Below are 19967 nucleotides of genomic sequence, written 5' to 3'. Positions count from 1 at the left end.
CTTCTGCAATTTTGGGTTTAATCCATGGTTCTCCTCCATTACACCTGGTGGTTCCGACAATCCCGAGGTAGATGTCGTTCATCGGGAACTGTGCACAGTCTGGGCCCAGGTTCAGAAGAACCTTGAGGCGTCCCAGAGCATCCAAAAGACTCAGGCAGATAAAAGACGTTCTACTAACCCTCTATTTGTGGTTGGGGATCTGGTGTGGCTATCTTCTAAAAATTTGCACCTTAAAGTTCCATCCAAGAAATTTGCTCCCCGGTATATAGGGCCGTACAAAATCATTGAGGTCCTCAACCCTGTCTCCTTCCGGCTGGAGTTACCCCCGTCTTTTCAGATACACAACGTGTTCCATGCCTCCCTCTTGAAAAGCTGCTCCCCGTCCTTGGCTACATCGAGGAAACCTCCGGTCCCTGTTCTCACTCCTGATAGGGTGGAATTTGAGGTAGCCAAGATTGTGGACAGCAGGATGGTCCAAGGCTCCCTCCAGTACCTGGTCCATTGGAGAGGATACGGGCCTGAGGAGAGGACTTGGTTACCCGCCTGGGATGTTCACGCCGGTATATTGCTTAGGAAGTTCCATCTTCGGTTCCCCAACAAGCCAGGCCCACCTAGGAAGGGTCCAGTGGCCCCTCATAAAAGGGGGGGTACTGTAAAAGGTTTGCCTGACACAGGTTCTGTGTCGACGCCCGAGGTTAATCAGCCTTCATCAGCTCCAAGGTCTGCTAGAGTGACGCGATCTGTTACCACTCAGGCTTGCAGGCTTTGGAGAGGGAGAACCTATCACAGCCTGGCCTCACTTGCAGCATGTTCATTGCCTGTGATTCTCTAGTTTCCTGGCTCTGCTATTCCTGCTATTTACCTGATTGACCGCTGTAACCTTTTTGACCCTGGCTTGCCTGACTATTCTCCTGCTCCGTTTTGCTACTACGTACTCTCCTGGTTTGATTCGACTCGTTCACCACTGCCTGTTGCTCACGGATTTCCGTGGGCAACTGCCCCTACTTCCCCTTTGCTTCTGTGTACCCTTGTCTTGTGTTGTCTGTCTTGCACTTACTGAGCATAGGGACCGTCGCCCAGTTGTACGCTGTCATTTAGGACGGGCCGTGCAAGTAGGCAGGGACTGAGTTGCGGGTAGCTTAGGGCTCACCTGTCGTCTCCCCACCCGATTCATTACACCTTTAAAAGGGAACATTGCACCAGTCCTATGCCCGGGATTATGGTGTGCGGTGGCATAAAGTACGGTAGCCGGACCCCTCTAGTCTTAATTTCAGGTACACTAACAGCTCGGCGTTACATTGATTTGGTCGTGGAACCAGTGGTACGGCCATTTCTCCAAAGTGTCCCAGAAGCTGTTTTTCAATAGAACAACGAAAGGCCGCATGTTGTTATGCAACTCTGAGCAGCCCGCGTGGCTTAAATGTGCCACCATTGCCTGCAGCTTCTCCGGACATGTCTCCCATCGAGCACATCTGGGATGTCATTGGTCGGCAATTGCAAAGGGAGTTGCCAGCAGCCATTCTTGATGATTTGTGTGCCCAAGTGCATTCAGCGTGGCATAACATTCCTCAAACAAACCATTATTAACTTCATTGATAGCGTGCCAAGGAGTGTAAGTGCTTGTATTTCTGTGCTTGGCGCTCATACTCGTTACTGAATAAAACAAGATGTTTGGAATATTTTGTTTCCATTTTTTTTTATCATTTGCATATCATTAACATATCTATTGATCCTGTGATTTCCACAATTCTAAGTGTTATTTCAATGTTGAGGAGTGTAGTTGGTGAAAATTTCTAATAATCCTAAGTACAAAGCCCTGATTAATTTAACATAGCAGTTAATAACAACCCCTGAAGTCTTCATGGGAAGTTCCTAAGAAACATTGGCACACAAGTTGCAAAACAGCATTTCTGAGCAGAGAATGAATTTAGATGACGCAAATAAAATGAACAAACATCTCAGATCTCAGACCACAAGCAGACTAGCCTGCTGCTTCTGACATGTTTAAAGGAGTTTTCTCCACGAATAACATTTATCACCTCTCCACATCGACCGGCTCCATACAAGTCTAAGGGAGGTACAGAAACAGCCAAGTGGCAGCACTCACCTTGCCCCCTCATATATAAAACTCATTACCTGTTCTTTGTATTCATGTACCATCTCTTAGGAAGAGACGGACATTGAGAATGGTGTAGTGTTTGTGGGCATAAGGAGTGAAATTGTTACAATTACTCACCCTTATCAAGGTGCCAGGTTACAGTACAAAGGGGGGGGGGGGTGGGGGGACATAAAACAAAGAGAAAATCATGCAAATGAGGCCTAAAAGTTTCCCCCCAGAAAGTTCTAATTTGCAGTTTCTAGTTGGTGCTCAACATTTTCTTCTTTTTTGGAGAACAAAGTTTGTTGTTGTTTTTTTTTTTTAATCTACTTAAAAGTTGCAGATTAGTTTAAGGAGGATCTGTCACTTGTTTAATATTGCCCAATCCTCTAGTTAATCTAATGGTGCTGTCACACTGATAATCCTAGTGAAAATTGGGTCCCAATAAGTTTATTATTTTAAAAGTTATGAGCTTTTTTCTAAACATGCAAATGAGGCTATTCTAGACAAGTGGGTGTCAACAGCAGCGATTCCCCTGAGGTGGAGCTAAGTCACAGCCTCTGACCCTATCCTATCAGCATGAAGCTGCTTTACACAGTGTGAGAGACTGAGGCTGGAGAGAAGGGGGATCATTTCAAATAGTTATATCTCGGGTTGTGGACCACCTAGAACAGTTGGTTCTGGTGGCATATGAAAGATGAGATTCTAATCTTTTATATGCCATCAGTTCGCAGTTCTAATTGTAAAACAACCGGAGGCATCCCCAGTTGAATACACAGTCGGGAATGGAAGCTGTATACTATATGATCACTCTATGTTGCTGGGCTGGGAAGAGGAGAACTGTATGATGATTGGACAACATCATACAGAAAACATTACACCGCCCAGAGTTAAAAGAAAAAGTCCCCTCCCATTTGGCAAGTATAGCCAAATTAGCATACTTAGAAAACAGCAAATAACTTTGCAAATAATAACCATTTAAAAAAAAACAAAAAAAACACTGTAGTTATCAGCATCATAGCCCCTATTAGATTAGTTAGGAGATGGGGTTGTTTTTGCAACAGGTATATGGATTTCTGCAAGTGTCTGATTTACATTCGCAGAAATTTCTACAACAAATCTGCTGCATGTGACTGCACCCTAAAATATCAGCCAGGATTTCAGCCACATCATTTTGTCTTTACTGAAGCCACTGCACCTGCTACTCCCATCATGTATTAAAGAGGCTCTGTCCCCATTTTTTAAATGCCCTATCCCCTACATAATCTGATCGGCACTATAATGTAGATAACAACAGTTTTTATTTTGGAAAATGATTATTTTTGAGCAAGTTATGAGCAATTTTAGATTTACGCTAATTAGTTTCTTAATAGACAACTGGGCGTTTTTTTACTTTTTACCAACTGGGCGTTGGACAGATGAGTGTATGACGCTGACCAATCAGTGACCAATCAGTGACCAATCAGCGTCATACACTTCTCCGCATTCATGTCCATCTGTACTCACAGCACAGCATGATCTCGCGTTAATTATAATTAACTCATGGTTCCCTGGAAAGCAGCAGTCTTGGTATATAACATTTGCTAAAAGACAATAATCATACTGCATAAGAATAAGGGCTCATGCACACAGCAGTATTACGGATACATTTTGTACAGAGCTGTAATAGGGCTACCATACAGGTTTATGAGATATCTATTGTACTTCCGTATACCTCAGATTTCAGGCAAAGGTTTTTCTTATCGGATCCGTACAAATATTTTTTTTTGCCCCTTTTCTAAAGCACCGTTGCCCTCATAACAGTGAGAGCAGCCACAATTAGTTACTTATTACATTTTCTATACAGTCGTGTGTTCTTCACACATTAACCTACTGCTCCTTCCGTCTGCCCTGCTCTGTGCTCGAGTGCATATAAGCCATCATCGAGCATGAGACCCACTCCAGCTAATAGCACAGGTCCTTATATCACCCTACTCACTTCAGGCTAATTTCCATCTCTGTAAACATCTACATGGACAGGTAAAATGAAACAAAGGTTATTGCATAAACCAGCTGTCTGACAAATAGGACATTCAATAGTTCTTTATGTTTCGTTTATTGTAGCAATCCATTATGTAAAATGTAGTTCTTAGCAGCTATGGTTTTTTCTTTAATGAAAAGCGCAAATAGTCTCTGTTCGGCCACCATCTTCTTGGAATTATTCCAAAAGTTATTCGGGAATTGCATGATATTGAAACTAAAGAAGTATTCTATAGGTAGATGCAGAAGGGTGTATTTGTTTACAAATGGCTGTAGATACCTATGACAGCTCCACCCTGAATTACAGAAGTTACGTAACACTAGTCTGCAGAACTCACAATGAAACAGCACAGGATCTAAAAATACAAATGTCGAAACGCACCAAAACACACACGCACACACAGACACCTCTGCCCCTTTCACTATATGAACTCTGAAATATGTCTAGACTGGGTTTACAGATCATGGTCCCCCCCCCCCCCCCCATAGTTTGTACTTGAGGCTATTCTTAGTTAGTTAAACTGGGAACTGATCCCAGGGAGGATAGGCACAAAGGAAAGCTTAATCTAACACGTTTATTTGAGATCTATTTTGCTTTTTCTTTAAAAAGGTTTTCCGAACTTATGAAAAAATACAGAAAAGTACAGGTATGTGTATAATTGCTCACCAGGTGATATCATCATAGCTCAGTTGTAGTTATTTCTCATTATCTTAACGTATCGTAATTACTCACTGTTTGCTACTAAGACACAGCTCTGCTGTTCTGCTGCTAGACTCTGTACTATCTGCTGCCCAAGATACTAACAGTCTAGAACAATGGAGAGGAGGGAGCAGTGGAAATGAGAGACATCTGCTGTGTGATCTTCTATAGGGAGAGGGGAGATAACTACATATTTAGACAGGGGTGTAGCTAGGGGAGGCAGGCAGGGCATGTGCCCCGGGCGCAACTAGGTGGTAGGGAAGGGGGGCGCGGTGGCAGAGCAGCTGATCACTGCTGATAGGTGCCCTGTATGTCGGACACCAGCAGTGATCAGCGTAAGGAAGAGCCAGGATTTAATGTGGCAGCGTTCTGACTAGGGTCTGTGACGGCCTGGGAGTGGACCAGTCCAGTCACTTGACCTGTCACGTGACCTCACTGGTCCACTACCGGGCTGTCACCGACCCTAGTCAGAAGGAACTCCGCCGCTGCTTGTGCCACATTACCTCGTCGGCTCCTCCGTTGAGTCACGTCAGGCAGAGCGGAGAGTGGTAGAGGTAGGCTACCGCTCTCCGCTCTGTTTACAGTGTGGCGCTATTTACAAGGGGTGGCGAGTGTGGCGCTATTTACAAGGTAGGTGGCGGGCTGTGTGTGGCACTATCTACAAGGGGGGAATGTGGCGCTATTTACAAGGGGGGTTGTGTGCCGCTATCTACAAGGGGGGCAGCGGGCTGTGTGTGGCCCTATCTACAAGGAGGGCTGTGTTGGTGCTGTTTACAAGGGGGGCAGTGTGGCGCTATCTTACAAGGGGGTCAGTGTGGCGCTATTTACAAGGAGAGGTTGTGTGGCGCTATATACAAGTGGGGCTGTGTGGCATTGTCTACAAGGGGGGCTCTGTGCCACTATCTACAAGCGGGGCATGTGTGTGGCACTATCAATAAGGGGGGGCTGTGTGTGGCACTATCTACAGGCATCTGTGCGTGGCGCTATCAACAGGGAGCTGTGTGGCGTTATATACAAGAGGGGGCTGTGTGTGGCGCTATCTACAGGGGGCTCTGTGTGGCCCTATCTACAACAGGGGGCTGTGTATGGCACTATCTACAGGCAGCTGTGTGTGGCATTATCTACAAGGGGCTGTGTGTGGCCTCTTTAATTTATTTTCTTCTAATTTATTGTTATGGTAACTCCCTTATAGAACTATATTGCTTGTAAAATGTACAAATCGTTTTATGCTCGAGTTACATAAAAAAAATGGTAAAAAAACTTACACCTCATTGATTGGCAGAGCAAGCAAACCCGGCGAGGGGAAAGTTGGGGGGGGGGGGCGCCAATCTGAATCTTTGCCCTGGTGCAGGAGAACCTAGCTACGCCTCTGATTTAGAAAACAAAACATCATACAAGCAAGAGATGAAAAGCAGGAGCATAGTCATGTGACTGCAAGTGAGAATGGCTTACAGAGGCATTTCAGTTACAGACAGTACATTAGTAAGTGACTAATCTTACAGCAGTTAAACCATCTGCAGACAATTTTTAAAGACCGGAAAAGCTACACTCCACACTGTGGTATGCCTATGCAGGGTTTGAAGACGTGGTATATGATAAAATGAGATGACCTGTGACAGGCAACACTCCTTCAAGCCCAGCACAAGGCATAATACAATATCAGTTTTACCTGGAATAAAAGGAAAACAAAAACCGACAGTACAAATTGTAAGTGAACTGAAAGTGTTAAAATGGCTAAAAGATAGCTGCCTGCTGAACACTCGTTTGGCTGACAGTTATCTCCCTTAACATCCACATAAACAGCCGCAAGTGCATATTTATTCACTAGAGAAAAGGCAGACAAGCTGCAGCTAGACACCTTCTATCTCCTGGCAGAGCAAAGAATTTGGCATGTTTAAATCCAACATGCACACCCTCATTTCTCCATACCTCTCCATTTGGGGAACAGAAGGCATATGGAAACTAAGGTCACTGACATGTCATGCAGGCAGAGACCAGAAGGATCTAAGTAGTGACCGCCGCATCTAAGTAGTTTTAGAGGGAGGTGGCTCCCTCTCTCAGCCCATCGGCACACCCGCGATGCTGGATTTGCCAGAGGCATGGCCTAACAGATGGATGTCAGTTTTACACTGACAGGCAACAATACACTGCAATACAGAAGTATTGCAGTGTGTTATAAATGTGATAAAATGATCGCATAGTGAAGTCCCAAGTGGGACTAAAAAAAAAAGTTAAATAAAGTTGAATAAATAAATAAAAATGACAAGTAAAGAATTTTTTTTAATGAAAAAGCCACTTTTTTCCCTTACAAAATTCTTTAGGCATCTATGATGCTAGGAGCCCGACTCCCTGAAGTCCGTTCGGTCTGGGAAATACTGCCGACATATGGTCCGTATATCACGGACCGAAGACGCTCACGTTAATCCGGCCTGATTATGGAAAAAATAAAAAAATTAGAAAGTAACACATATTTGGTATCGCTGCGTCCATAACGACCCCAACTATAAAACTATTACATTATTTAACCTGCACGGTCAACCCTGTAAAAAAAATAACAATGCCAGAATTGCTGTTTTCTGTTCATCCTGCCTTCCAAAAAATGTGATAAAAAGCGATCAAAGTCGTACGTACTCCAAAATGGTACCAATAAAAACTAAAGACGTTCCGCAAAAAAAAAAACATGCAGCTATGTCAGCAGAAAAATAAAAACGTTATGGCTCTTAAAATATGGCGACACAAAAACGAATAATTTGGGAAAAAAAGGTTTTTACTGTGTAAAAGTAGTAAAACACAAAAAAAAAACAACTATAAATTTGGTATCACCGCAATCGCAACAACCCGCTGAATAAAGTTATGTTATTTGTAACACACGGTAAACAGCATCAATTTAAGACGCAAAATGTGGAAACATTATCCATGACCCCCAAAAAAAGTTAATTAATTATATGTACCCCAAAATGGTGCTATTAAAAACTACAACTTGTGCACTGATGTAAAAACACATGAACTATACACTGTTGTAATCTGGTTCACTGTTGTTCTGTTACTTACTTCTAATTTTCAATGTATTTGTACACTGTACGATTGTATTAAATTGGAAAACTTCAATAAAAATCGTTTGATTTAAAAAAAAAAAAATACAACTTGTCCCACAGAAAATAAGTCCGTATACAGCTGTGTCGATGAAAAAATAAAAAAGTTATAGCTCTTTAGGGGCTTATTCAGACGAACGTATAATAGGTCCGTGCAACGCGCGTGATTATGTTAGTCTATGGGGCCGTGCAGACTGTCCGTGAGTTTCACGCAGCCTGTGTTCGCTGCGTAAAACTCTCGACATGTCCGATATTTGTGCATTGTTCGCGCATCACGCACCCATTGAAGTCAATGGGTGCGTGAAAATCACGCGCAGCACACGGAAGCACTTCCGTTAGACGCACGTGATTCGCGCAACAGCAGTAAAGACTATGAATGAAAACAGAAAAGCACCACCACAGAGTGTCTGCGTTTTTTTTTTGTCAAAACCAGGAACGAAACCTAAACAGAAGAACTCTATAAAGTAAGGCTTTATAGGACTGCTCTCCTGGATCCAATTCTGGTTTTGGCTAAATAAAACACATGCAAAATCTGCAGCAAATCTGCACTGTGGGAACCCAGCCTTAAAGGGGTTGTCCACCTTCTGACAACTGATGACCTATCCGCCTTGATAGGTCATCAGTATGTCATCGGTGCGGGTCCGACAGCCGGACCCCGCACCGATAAGCTGCTCCGGTGGCCTGCGGGCATGGGATGTTGTGGCACTTAATTCTATGTACGGTGCCCGCAAGCACTTGGCTCCACACATAGCATAGCGGCAGTGCTGCAGAACTGCAGGTCTGATCCTATTCACTTGAATAGGAGCAGAGCTGCAATACTGCAGCTCGGCCGCTATTCCGTGGCTGGAGCAATCTGCTTCCGGCTTGTACGTCCGGTACACGGAGGCACCGGACCAGCTGATCTGTGCATGTTAGCCCGATATAACTGGAGGTATGAAAAAGACTTCTGGACCTCTGAAAAAGAGATGTCTTTGAACCTGAGTTTTATCCTGAAAGGGAACCTGTGATTGACATTATGCTGTCCTCATTGAAAGCAGCATGATGATGATGATTTCAGCAGTCTGTCACTCATTTGCCTAAGTTAAAGAGGCTCTGTCATCAGATTCTCAAATCCCTATCTCCTATTGCATGTGATCGGCGCTGCAATGTAGAGAACAGTAACTTTTTTTTTTTTTAAACGTTCATTTTTGGCCAAGTTCTGAGCTATTTTATATATATGCAAATGAGCTTTGAAATGGACAACTGGGCGTGTTTTTATTCGTATGTCCAACTGGGCGTGTATTGTGTTTTTAACTGGGCGTGTTTACTTGTTTTACTAACGGGGCGTTGTGAATAGAAGTGTATGATGCTGACGAATCAGTGACCAATCAGCATCATGCACTCCTCTCCATTCATTTACACAGCACATAGTGTTCTTACTAGAACGATGTGCAGCCACATACACAAGTGTACTGATAATGAATACACATGACCTCCAGCCTGGACTTTATGTGTATTCAGAATCCTGACACTTCTGAATCTTTTCTGTGAGATTTCCAGCAAGGGAAACGAAATCTCGTTTACCTCGTAATCTCGCGAGATTACGCGCGGCTTGCTGAATCTCACAGAAAAGATTCAGAAGTGTCAGGATTCTGAATACACATGACGTCCAGGCTGGAGGTCATGTGTATTCATTATCAGGACACTTGTGTATGTGGCTGCACATCGTTCTAGTAAAAACACTACAGTGGAGGAAATAAGTATTTTATCCCTTGCTGATTTTGTAAGTTTGCCCACTGTCAAAGTCATGAACAGTCTAGAATTTTTAGGCTAGGTTAATTTTACCAGTGAGAGATAGATTATATATAAAAAAAAAAAAGAGAAAAATCACATTGTCAAAATGATATGTATTTATTTGCATTGTGCACAGAGAAATAAGTATTTGATCCCCTACCAACCATTAAGAGTTCAGCCTCCTCCAGACCAGTTACACGCTCCAAATCAACTTGATGCCTGCATTATAGACAGCTCTTACATGGTCACCTGTATAAAAGACTCCTGTCCACAGACTCAATTAATCAGTCTGACTCTAACCTCTACAACATGGGCAAGACCAAAGAGCTTTCTAAGGATGTCAGGGACAAGATCACAGACCTGCACAAGGCTGGAATGGGCTACAAAACCATAAGTAAGACGCTGGGTGAGAAGGAGACAACTGTTGGTGCAATAGTAAGAAAATGGAAGACATACAAAATGACTGTCAATCGACATTGATCTGTGGCTCCATGCAAAATCTCACCTCGTGGGGTATCCTTGATCCTGAGGAAGGTGAGAGCTCAGCCGAAAACTACACGGGGGGAACTTGTTAATGATCTCAAGGCAGCTGGGACCACAGTCACCAAGAAAACCATTGGTAACACATTACGCCGTAATGGATTAAAATCCTGCAGTGCCCGCAAGGTCCCCCTGCTCAAGAAGGCACATGTACAGGCCCGTCTGAAGTTTGCAAATGAACATCTGGATGATTCTGAGAGTGATTGGGAGAAGGTGCTGTGGTCAGATGAGACTAAAATTGAGCTCTTTGTCATTAACTCAACTCGCCGTGTTTGGAGGAAGAGAAATGCTGCCTATGACCCAAACAACACCGTCCCCACTGTCAAGCATGGAGGTGGAAACATTATGTTTTGGGGGTGTTTCTCTGCTAAGGGCACAGGACTACTTCACCGCATCAATGGGAGAATGGATGGAGCCATGTACCGTCAAATCCTGAGTGACAACCTCCTTCCCTCCACCAGGACATTAAAAATGGCTCGTGGCTGGGTCTTCCAGCACGACAATTACCCGAAACATACAGTCAAGGCAACAAAGGAGTGGCTCAAAAAGAAGCACATTAAGGTCATGGAGTGGCCTAGCCAGTCTCCAGACCTTAATCCCATCGAAAATTTATGGAGGGAGCTGAAGATCCGAGTTGTCAAGCGATAGCCTCGAAATCTTAATGATTTAGAGATGATCTGCAAAGAGGACTGGGCCAAAATTCCATCTAACATGTGTGCAAACCTCATCATCAACTACTAAAAATGTCTGACTGCTGTGCTTGCCAACTAGGGTTTTGCCACCAAGTATTAAGTCTTGTTTGCCAAAGGGATCAAATACTTATTTCTCTGTGCACAATGCAAATAAATATATATAATTTTGACAATGTGATTTTTATTTTATTTTTTTATATAATCTATCTCTCACTGGTAAAATTAACCTAGCCTAAAAATTCTAGACTGTTCATGTCTTTGACAGTGGGCAAACTTACAAAATCAGCAAGGGATGTAATACTTATTTCCTTCACTGTATGTGCTGTGTAAATGAATGGAGAGGAATGCATGATGCTGATTGGTCACTGATTCGTCAGCATCATACACTTCTATTCACAACGCCCAGTTAGTAAAACAAGTAAACACGCCCAGTTAAAAACACAATACACGCCCAGTTGTCCATTTCAAAGCTCATTTGCATATATATAAAATAGCTCATAACTTGGCCAAAAATGAACGTTTTAAAAAAAACAAAACACGTTACTGTTCTCTACATTGCAGCGCCGATCACATGCAATAGGAGATAGGGATTTGAGAATCTGGTGACAGAGCCTCTTTAAGCTGTTTATGAGCGCTTACCTGCGACGCCCAGGCAGTGCCGCTAGAGATGAGTCTGGCGTATTCATGAGCTGCCGCTAGATCAGCCCACTTCCCGCTAGCGTCACCCATTCTTCCATTATTGACAAATGTCTCCCTATTACTGTGCATAGTAGGAATTCTGAGCAACTACAAAGGGAGCGATTGGTCAGATTTAAATCTCCAAATATCCAAAGGACATACCATAAATGTCCGATAGGTGCAGGTCCCAGAAGTGGGACTCACATCTAACTCTAAAAAGGGGTCCCTGACCCCCATCCCACATTCTGCCGCTGTTGGTGGGCTCTGGTCACTAACTTACAAGGTGGCCGGGTTTTCCAGAAACCCGAGCGGGTTTTGATATGCTGTTTCTGGAACTCCCATACACGTGAATGGTAGTTGCGGAATAAGCATAGCACAGCTGTGGATATATCATAAATGTCCGAGATGGAAATACCCCTTTAACAGCCTTTCCCTCCATCAAGTCATTAGGAACAGTACTGAATGGGCATTTTTGTTCCTAGAGGTAGAGCTCTACTTTAAAGGAAATGAATACAATGTAAATCATCAAACATTGCAAGGATAAACTCCTTAATGACCGCCTACTGTCTTTTGACAGCAGGCGGTGCAGGTCCCCAGCCTACGACGACGTCTTTTGGCATCGCTGTAGATTAGGCTGTTTAACCCTTTGATTGCCGAAGTCCGTGACCGCAGCATGATCAAGGGGAATTCCCCTCTTTGATCGCATCACCGATGATGCGATCAAACACCGGGGAATCCCTCTGGAGTCAGCCCTGGGGACCTAGAAAGGACCCCAGGGCTGTCTGTTCCGTTTGCATGCTGTTCGGGCACACTATGTGCTGCCCTAACAGCAGCCTGTGTCATAGTGACACAGTATAATGTATTAGCATACAGGAGTATGCTAATAAATTACAAGTTATAAATAAAGTTATCCCTTAATGGGATTTTTAAAAAAAAGTTAAAAAAAGAATAAATAAATAAATAAATAAAAAAGTCTCAAAAAAAGGCATTATTTTTCATAAAATAAATTTTATTGCCCCTACACTAAATAAAAACAAAAAAAGTATACATCTTAGGTATCTATATGACCATAATAACCTGAAGAATTAATCAAATGAGTTATTTAGCGTGAAACATGAACGTTATAAAAAATAAACAGGAAAAACAATGCCAAGAATCGCTTTTTCCTATATTCATGCCGTAAAAAAAATATTTTTTACCCCCAAACTGTGGGGGAAAAAAATACTATTTCTCTTGCATAAAGCAAGGCCTCTTACAGCCACGTCAATGAAAAAATAAAATAGCTATAGCTGCTGAAATGCAGAAAGTCAAAAACAGAAAACTGTAGCTGGTCATTAAGTTCTTCTCATTAAGGGGTTAATAATGTATTTAATATGTGTTTAAAGGCAAGAAAAACAAACAAACAAACAAACAAACAAACAAAATGGTCTTTTTCAGAGATGCAGCCCCTGAGCAATTGCAGTCACACACAAAAAAAAAACAGCCCGAATTGTTCCTTTTGGTGTTTTAGTTAAACTCATACTGAAGTCTGCTTTTGCTTTCGCCAGATTTCAGATGCCCCCCCCCCCATGTATAATTTATATGGTTCCTGCCAACTAGAAGGTTCCTAATCATGTTCAGGTTCCCCGTTGACATATGACAACCGCCACTTGGGAAGATACAGCGAGCTCAGGCTTCAGATTATACCTCAAGAAGAAGGTGGAGGAAACATTCACCAGTGCGGCTTCTTCCCCAGACTCCGGTTTCTTTCTGGCGGGTTTTGCTATAGGCGGTGTGCATCCGAGGTGGGTCTAGCAGACAAGGATAGCATGCATCATCTCTGCTATACGCATGGGGGGGGGGTGGATTTCTGTTTTTTTCAAGTTACAGCCTTAGAAAACTAGCGACGGGGCTAGCTGCAAATGGAAGTCATCTCATTAACTTCTTGGGTGCATTGGTGACCATTTTGGTCGCCATCTGGAGCCCTGAGTAGGGCACAAAAATCAGCTGTTCACCAACCAAAAGTGGAAGAGATCAGAAGGAAATTAAATACGTGTTCTCTGCAGGATTTCTACAAGACTATATTCATTTTTAGGTTTGGTGTTTCGATAAATAGGCCCTGAGAAATATCTCAGCTTTCCACAATTTACTAGTTGAAAACTTTTGTTTAGATAATAAAGGTATGTGCACACGACAACGCCAAAAACTTCTGAAATTACGGAGCTGTTTTCAGGAGAAAACAGCTCCTGAATTTCAAACGTTCTTACAAGTGCGAGCGTTTTTCGCGGTGTCTTTTAGGGACGTAATTGGAGCTGTTCGTCATTGGAGTCAATGAAAAACGGCTCCAATTACGTCCCAAGAAGTGTCCTGCACTTCTTTGACGCGGCCGTAATTTTACGCGCCGTCTTTTGACAGCGACGCGTAAAATGACAGCTCGTCTGCACAGAACATCGTAAGACCCATTGCAATCAATGGGCAGATGTTTGCCGACGTATTGGAGCCGTCTTTTGAGGCGTAATTCGAGCGTAAAACGCCTCTATTATGCCTGAAAATTGGTCGTGTGCACATACCCTAAAAGTAATCTGTTCAGGCACAGTAACTGTTCTAAGTCTTTGATAAATATTCATCATCTTATCCATTAAGCCCTTAATAGTAATGATTTTTCTTTATTTCTGTGTCAAGGATCTAAAAAGGTCACCTAATCTAGATGACGGTAAGCTGCTTAATCAGCTGCTATTCTCATGCGCTTTCACCTAGCGGCTCCTTGGCTGGCCTTGAATCCCCCAGCAGAGGCTTCAGCAGTCAGATGTTTCCATATACAGAAACCGTGTTTGCTGGTAGTAGACAAAATAATTTGTGGAAAGAATGCAGTTGTACTGCATTCAAACTCTGGGTCACTTTATGCAGACAGGAGAGTTGGCGAGATGTATTTTAATAAACATAAATCCATTCGCACAATTCCAAGCAGTCAATAATGTGTAACAAAAGAAAACTAGTTTGAGTCTTGCAGGCCGCTGAGATGAAAACATTCTCTAGACCAGGTATTTCTAAGCCAAGTAACCCCTAACTCAAAGACATTAGATCAACGTACCCCCAAGGTTATAATCATACACTTTGCTGTACATTAAAAACACAGGGTTAGTGCCGGGCAAGTACCCCCCACAGACATGGTTGTACACAAGTAAAGGTGTAAAGGAAATTAAAACAATCGTATAATGCTTCAATTATCGGCACATCTCATCACGCTACATATCAAAGAAAGACTTGCTATCACAAAAGTCCCCTTATCTTAATATAAGAGCATCCTGCAAATGCCATAAGAATACATGATTAGACGGCACAATTGCACCCTATAAACAGCCCTGCAAAGTTTACATATTGGGCTGGAAAACAGCAAGAGAGTGCGCCCTCTCAGTCATCTAGCAGGTCCGAGGGGGAACATCTAACACTTCCTTCTCACTCTTCTTCCCAACCAGCAAAACCCAATTTTTCTGTAGACAGGAGCTCACCTTTTTTGGCCCCAGACTGGAATTTCAGAGTCACCTTGTAACACCTGCTTCTTTTCTAATCACACCTGTTTGAGAGTCACACTTACAACCCCACCTCCTGGACCCTCACAATTGTCCTTAACAACTAGGTCTAGGACTCTTTGTAGTGGTTCATTGGAGTAAAGGTCATGTATGTATGGTCATCTCAACACTCTAAAGGGAAACTCCAGAAACCAAAGCATCCAGAAAAAAATCAAGCTTGCCAGGGCCTCCGTGGTGCAAGTCAGCAGAAGACACACTGATTTACCACTGTAAGCAGCCTGCTGAAAACTACTCCCAGTTCTGCAGATTGCTTTCACAGCCAACAGAAGTAATTACAATGAAACATTATAATATGGAATAATACAATATAATTAAGCAATCTTATAAAGTAGGTCCAAGACTGTGCTTTTTGAATCCCTCAGCTCATACCACTGATATTTTTGACTGTCAGAATATTGGGAGAGCTCCACAGAAGACATTGAAGAGCTGGACAGCATAGCTTGAAGATATAGAAATCCGTAGGATCCTTTGTCCGCTATGACTCTGCAGCATTTTATGGCTCCTCCTCCTCTCAAGTCAGCTAGTGCCTTCCCCTGCTCTATAGAAATACGTGCTGGCTGTTAAATTACCTTCTAAACTTATACTAGATTTAACAGATTTGCTCTTTAGAGAATATGTTTATCTGTAAACGCTATTTTATAGTAATACTGTATTACTTATTTTGCATTAAACCTGAGTTACAGCCTGTATGTGGGACTCTATCATTATCTCCAGGGTCCAACATGTGAATATTTGACGAATAATAGACTATAAATTACATTTTTATTACTATTGCACTTTTGTTGCATGTTGTATTATAATTTACAGAACATAAAGTGCCAGATCAAAGGGCTTTTATTTATATATATATATATATATATATATATATATATATATATACACACACACACACTGTATATGTTTTGAAAAAATTTGCATACTTTAGTACCTGTGACACTTGGTATTATGTGGTAGCCATTCAAATGAAAAGTGGCCCCTTGTGACACATGGATGGGTGGGGTCTACTAGAGAGAGTTCTTACAGAGTGGCTCGCTATTCTGGCTCATAGAGGCAGGTCCCTAGTAAGGGACCCCTCTCTATGACGTCCATATGCCCTAGTAGGCCATATGAACGGGGATTGTCTTTATGAGACAACCTGTAAAGGATCTGCCAGGCACTACGTCTGTGGATACTCCCAGGGTTAATCAGTCGACACCTGAGGCCAGACCTCTTAGACTGACACCGGCTCCCACCAATCAGGGTGGCAGGCTCAGGAGTGGGAGAGCCTATCGCGGCCTGGTCAGTCAGAGTTAGCTCCGCCACCTGTCCATTTATACCTGCCGTTTTCTCTTCCTCATTGCTTGTTATTCTTCTTGGATTCCTGGCCCCACTGCTGCCTTGCTCCAGCCTGCTTCTGCCGTGCTTCAGTTCCCGCTTATCCTGCTTCGCTCTGCCCCTGGCTTGCTTCCTGCTCCGCGTTTGTATACTCCACTACATCCTGACTGGCTCGTTCACCACTCCGTTTCCTCACGGTGTTCCGTGGGCTACTGCCCCTTCCCTTGCTTGTTCCCTGTTTGTATCCCCTTGCACTTAGTCAGCATAGGGACCGCCGCCAAGTTGTACCCCGTCGCCTAGGGCGGGTCGTTGCAAGTAGGCAGGGACAGGGCGGTGGGTAGATTAGGGCTCACTTGTTCCCTTCACCTCCTTCCTGCCATAACATAATAACAAGCCCTTACCTAGTCTACCATTTCTCCTACGCTGACGCTATCATGGACCCCCTTGAGACCCTGACCCAGCAGATGCAGGGCCTCTCCCTACAGGTCCAGGCCCTGGCTCAGAGGGTCAACCAGTCTGACGCTGCCATAGTAGTACCCCTCACCTCACCTCTAGAACCCGACCTCAAGTTACCTGACCGGTTCTCAGGGGACCGTAAGACTTTTCACTCCTTCCGGGAGAGTTGCAGACTTTACTTCCGTCTAAAACCTCACTCCTCAGGTTCTGAGAACCAGCGGGTGGGTATCATTATATCCCGACTCCAGGAAGGGCCCCAAGAGTGGGCCTTCTCCTTGGCTCCTGACGCCCCTGAACTTTCCTCCGTCGATCGTTTTTTCGCTGCCCTCGGACTCATTTACGACGAGACTGACAGGACTGCCTTAGCCGAGAGTCAGCTGGTGACCTTACGTCAGGGTAGGAGACCTGTTGAGGAATACTGTTCTGATTTTAGAAAGTGGTGCGTAGCTTCTCGGTGGAACGACCCGGCCCTAAGGTGCCAGTTTAGGTTAGGATTATCTGACGCCCTGAAGGATCTGCTTGTTAGCTACCCCTCTTCTGACTCCCTAGACCAGGTTATGGCCCTAGCAGTACGACTTGACCGACGTCTCAGGGAACGCCAGCTTGAACGTTTCAATGTTTTCCCCTCTGACTTCCCTGCGATTCCCCCCGAGGTTCCGTCTCCTCGCTCTTCCACGGAAGACTCGGAGGTACCTACGCAACTCGGGGCCTCCATGTCCCCTCGACAACGTAGAGCATTCCGCAGGAAGAATGGTCTCTGCTTCTATTGTGGGGGTGACAAGCATCTACTGAACACCTGTCCCAGGCGCAAGAATAAGCAGCCGGAAAACTTCCGCGCCTAAGTGATCGTCGGGGAGGTCACTTGGGTGCACAGGTATTTCCCGTTAATATGAAACGCAATAAAATTTTGCTTCCCTTTCAGGTCTCGTTTGCTGGCCGGTCTGCCACTGGCAGTGCCTTCGTGGATTCTGGCTCATCTGCTAATATCATGTCTGTGGAATTTGCTATGTCTCTAAAAATGACTTTTATTGATTTGCCTTATCCTGTCCCGGTAGTGGGTATCGACTCCACTCCTCTTGCTAATGGTTATTTTACTCAGCATACTCCTGTTTTTGAACTCCTTGTTGGCTCCATGCATTTGGAGCAGTGCTCTGTACTGGTGATGCAGGGATTATCGTCCGATCTGGTATTAGGTCTTCCCTGGTTGCAGCTGCATAATCCCACGTTTGATTGGAATACTGGGGATCTCACCAAATGGGGTAGTGAATGCCTGACGTCATGTCTTTCGGTTAACTCTATTTCTCCCCGTGAGGAGGTAAACACGCTACCTGAGTTTGTTCAGGACTTCGCTGATGTGTTTTCTAAGGAGGCCTCCGAGGTGTTGCCCCCTCATAGAGATTACGATTGCGCCATCGATTTGGTACCTGGTGCTAAGCTTCCTAAGGGTAGGATATTTAATCTTTCATGTCCTGAACGTGAAACTATGAGGGAGTATATCCAAGAATGCCTGGCCAAGGGTTTCATTCGCCCCTCGACTTCTCCTGTAGGTGCTGGCTTCTTCTTCGTGGGGAAGAAGGATGGTGGTCTTAGGCCGTGCATTGACTATCGGAACTTAAATAAGGTCACAGTAAGGAACCAGTATCCCCTTCCTTTGATTCCGGATCTTTTTAATCAGGTTCAGGGGGCCCAATGGTTCTCTAAGTTCGATCTATGGGGGGCATATAACCTTATCCGCATCAAAGAGGGGGATGAGTGGAAGACTGCGTTCAACACGCCCGAAGGTCATTTCGAATACCTGGTCATGCCCTTTGGGTTGTGTAATGCCCCTGCCGTCTTCCAGAATTTTATTAATGAAATTCTGAGAGATTACCTGGGAAATTTTCTTGTAGTGTACCTTGATGACATACTGGTGTTTTCCAAGGACTGGTCCTCCCACGTGGAGCATGTCAGGAAGGTCCTCCAGGTCCTCCGGGAAAATAATCTGTTTGCGAAAACCGAAAAATGTGTGTTTGGGGTACAGGAGATACCATTTTTGGGTCAAATCCTCACTCCTCATGAATTCCGCATGGACCCTGCCAAGGTTCAGGCTGTGGCGGAATGGGTACAACCTGCCTCCCTGAAGGCGCTACAGTGTTTTTTGGGGTTCGCTAACTATTACAGGAGATTTATTGCCAACTTCTCGGTCGTCGCTAAGCCTCTTACGGACCTCACTCACAAGGGTGCGAATGTCCTCCACTGGCCTCCTGAGGCCGTCCAGGCTTTTGAGACCCTCAAGAAGTGCTTTATCTCGGCCCCCGTGCTGGTTCAGCCCAACCAAAGGGAGCCATTTATTGTGGAGGTTGACGCGTCCGAGGTGGGAGTGGGGGCCGTCTTGTCCCAGGGTACCAGCTCCCTCACCCATCTCCGCCCCTGTGCTTACTTCTCTAGGAAGTTTTCGCCCACGGAGAGTAACTATGATATTGGCAACCGCGAACTTTTAGCCATTAAATGGGCTTTTGAAGAGTGGCGTCACTTCCTGGAGGGGGCCAGACACCAGGTAACGGTCCTTACTGACCACAAGAATCTGGTTTTCCTAGAATCTGCCCGGAGGCTTAATCCTAGACAAGCTCGATGGGCGCTATTCTTTACCAGATTTAACTTCTTGGTTACCTATAGGGCTGGGTCCAAAAATATTAAGGCTGACGCACTGTCACGTAGTTTCATGGCCAATCCTCCTTCTGAGGAGGATCCTGCTTGTATTTTACCGCCTGGTATAATCGTTTCTGCCACTGATTCTGATTTAGCCTCTGACATTGCGGCTGATCAAGGTTCAGCTCCCGGGAACCTCCCTGGGGACAAGCTGTTTGTCCCCCTGCAATACTGGCTAAGGGTACTCAGGGAAAACCATGACTCCGCACTATCTGGTCATCCTGGCATCTTGGGTACCAAACACCTCATTACCAGAAACTATTGGTGGCCTGGGTTGCCTAAAGTCGTTAGGGCTTACGTTGCCGCTTGTGAGGTTTGTGCTAGGTCCAAGACCCCTAGGTCCCGACC

At 44.4% G+C, this 19967-nt stretch overlaps 1 protein-coding gene across 1 annotated transcript in view; it reads right to left on the bottom strand.

The window, feature by feature from the left end:
• KSR1 (kinase suppressor of ras 1) overlaps positions 1-19967 on the bottom strand; it is a 163494-nt gene that overhangs the window by 109990 nt on the left and 33537 nt on the right. The window lies entirely within an intron of this gene.

Source organism: Rhinoderma darwinii, chromosome 2 (genome assembly GCF_050947455.1).
Source record: "Rhinoderma darwinii isolate aRhiDar2 chromosome 2, aRhiDar2.hap1, whole genome shotgun sequence".
NCBI lineage: Eukaryota > Metazoa > Chordata > Amphibia > Anura > Rhinodermatidae > Rhinoderma > Rhinoderma darwinii.
This window is presented reverse-complemented; position numbering and strand designations above follow the sequence as displayed.